Source organism: Ischnura elegans, chromosome 5 (assembly GCF_921293095.1).
Source record: "Ischnura elegans chromosome 5, ioIscEleg1.1, whole genome shotgun sequence".
Classification (NCBI taxonomy): domain Eukaryota; kingdom Metazoa; phylum Arthropoda; class Insecta; order Odonata; family Coenagrionidae; genus Ischnura; species Ischnura elegans.
This window is the reverse complement of record NC_060250.1, coordinates 60,541,254-60,544,325: the sequence shown is the minus strand read 5'-3', so window position 1 is coordinate 60,544,325 and position 3,072 is coordinate 60,541,254. Positions and strand designations below refer to the sequence as shown.

Genomic DNA, 3,072 nt, shown 5'->3' with positions numbered 1-3,072 from the left:
TTACCAATGCATAAGTACCTCTTGCTCCCCCAAGCAGTAGCTTCTCCATTCCTACCATTTCTTTCCTATGACCGAATTATGATGCTGAAAATCATCGATCTAGCCCCTATGAAAAAATTGTATAAAACTGTTTCAAATTTTTATACATTCTTATACATTACCATGGCAATGTATAAAAATTTGAAACAGTTTTATACAATTTTTTCATAAGGGAGGGTTAAAAATTCGATTAGAGGTGATCAGCAGTTTTCAGCGCTGGCGGTGAAAGGGGCCCTTTTTGTGTGTAGGAGAGCAAATACTTGGTTAAAATTAATTCTTCCGACAATAAAATCTGGCGAAAAGGATACCGCTATCAATCAGGGAATTCACCTGTAGCCAGCGAACTTCATTCCGGATGCCGAATGGGAGTTGGAATCAGTTGGAATAAAAAAATACGCCGCCACTAATCCGAACACGAAATTTCACTTTAAGGAAGAATCAATTGGAAGTGAAAGCATTCAAATGAAGCACAGAATTTAATCGTTAAATTATGGCCGTATTTATCCATCAATACCAGTATTTAAATGAATTTTATTACAGAAGACTGCAATTCCTGAAAGTCTTTAAAATAATATATTGAGCCTGACATTTCTCAACTGGCCCATTAGCTCAGTTGGTTAGAGCGTCGTGCTAATAACGCGAAGGTCGCGGGTTCGATCCCCCCATGGGCCAACTTTTTTCATCCGCATTATATTGATTTTGTGCATCACATATCCCTACTGTTTTTCATGCAATGGTAAATAACCTCTTTATTTTTATTTAATGATTAATTTACGAAGTTAAAGTGGCGGAAATGTCGCGCATTTTCTGGGCGCGATAATGGATTTTGTTTTAATGCTACCGACCTGTCCGTGCCATGCGGATGGTGGTTGTAAATTATAAAAGCTAATGAATGTGACCACGTATTCCAGTAATGTATTTAGTAGTATCTAACGTTCATTGTTGCGAAAAAGCTGTCTGAATATAGATTTAGCGGAACATTTATTAGTTTATTCCTATTACTTTCTGCTGCTCTCGTCGTAATTTTGTGATAACGACCACTTAAACAATTACTATATTTTCCTAAAATGTTTTCCACTGTATGCAGGTAGTAGTTTGTTTTTGTTAAAAATTGTTACCAAGGTAAAAATTAAACAATGTGTGTCTCAGAAATTTACATTTTTGGCTAACACATCATTTCGTCAACTCATAGCAGACCGAATTCCTTTAAAATTTGTAACTATATGAAGCACTGTAATTGGAGTTAGAAAACGCAAACTTTTTCAAAGTAATCGTATCGATATTCCCGGGAAAAATTAAAATTGACTGACATTTCGTACTTTTTCCGGACGGACGTTTGGTTTTTACTTTAATATTCCCTAACTACGGAAGCGATATCCGCTCACCTAGTACTACTACTATAGGGCTACTAGATGAGCGGAATTGATTCAGTGAGCGATTGTTGAGCGTTAGTGCAGTGGTGATATCGACGTTTTCTTATTGCATTTTTAGCGGTTTTTTATGTTCATTGTTGCAAAAATGCCGTCCTATCAGAAATTTGTGGGCAAAAATTGTATTTTTTTCTCGATCTCCTCGCAATACCTTTGAGATATCGACGACGGGAATATTATTATATATGCAGAATACTGCATTTGACGTTATAAAATGTGAACATTTTAAAACTGGTTGAATCTATCCTCCCGCAAAAAATAAAAACTGCGGACATTCCTCAATGCTCGGAGTTGGATGATGTAAATTACGGCGCAGCGCAAACACTTTTTACCTCTTCGGATTGGTGTATTATTCTCAGAAAATCTAACTTTTGTGTGATTAAAATAATTCATATTTAATGCAGATACTTCCCATGATGCAACTGTAAAAATCCGCCAAATATCAAAATGTTATGAGAGTAGCGTGTTTGCGATCGTTTTGGGATTACTTCTCGTATGTAAAGAGAGGTATTATAGCGGCTGTGATTTAGGTGAGATAGGTAAAGACTGAGTAAACTTTTCGGTTATTCTTTTTTTATTCCCATGGTAACCGTGCACACTCATTACGTACTGGGAATGTTCCGACGCAGTCGATCTCTTTAAATTTGACGTTCAATGATTGTGAGTCTGTGAATACGATGAAAACCAAGTTTCTTTATGCTAATAGTTGCATTAAATTAAAGATTCGAAGTTAAAATTGCCAACTGATTCCATAATTTCGACATGTTATCTTTACGTTTCCAGAGGTAGAAAAATTAGCAATTTATTGTTGACAATCGGATTCATTGTAATATACTTGGTGGTTTATCAAGCATAGGGTGTTTTTCAAAATAAAAAAGTGGTCCTTGTTGCTTTTTAAATGCATTAGTGAACCTTACAAAGTTAATGCTTTTATTTTTACAAAGTAAAGCCAGAAAATATAAGTTAGATTTTTTTATTTTCTCCTTATGGCATAGATATTTAAAAGGTAAGTATTATATGGAAGAAGGTGGGTAAGTACATGTCAACGCAGAAAGCAGAGGAGAGCAGACAATGGGCATCTAAGCAACTTCAAATCAGCTAGTAGGTAGTAAGTAAATTGCGACGAAATGGCAGCAATGCAAATGTTAACATATTTCACCCATCACATATACATTAAAAAGTAGTTACTTAATTGATTTACTGCTGTGAAAATAGCTTCCAATTTAACCTTCAGTTTTATATTCAATGCAAATAAATATGGGTCAAAATATTTCTTTTTGGCGGCATTAACACCAATATACTCAATTTTGAAATTAGCAGAAATAAGACTGCTAAATTAAAACCATAAAGCAGTGGCATTATAAACATTTCGAGAATATCTCATAATATATTTTACGACTCTCAGAGCCGGCCTCGAAGATGCCGCCTTAAGCGTGTATTTGGAGTCCTATGGACATAAATCGGTAAGAATTGTGGCTTGTAACTCCGCAACGAAAAAAACGTGTAAGGATGTATCAAGGCCCGGATGTATTACTGTATGTTGCCCCGCTTGACTTCAGCTGTTTTGTTGGTGGACGACTTCTCACCCTCCTTCACAATGCTT

The 3,072-nt window shown here is 35.7% G+C and overlaps 1 non-coding gene across 1 annotated transcript; it reads left to right on the top strand.

Annotated features, from left to right (window-relative positions):
- The first annotated feature begins 637 nt into the window (after nucleotides 1-637).
- Trnai-aau lies at nucleotides 638-711 on the top strand. Its single transcript has one exon. It is a non-coding gene; the product is annotated as a tRNA-Ile (tRNA).
- Nucleotides 712-3,072: the final 2,361 nt, after the last annotated feature.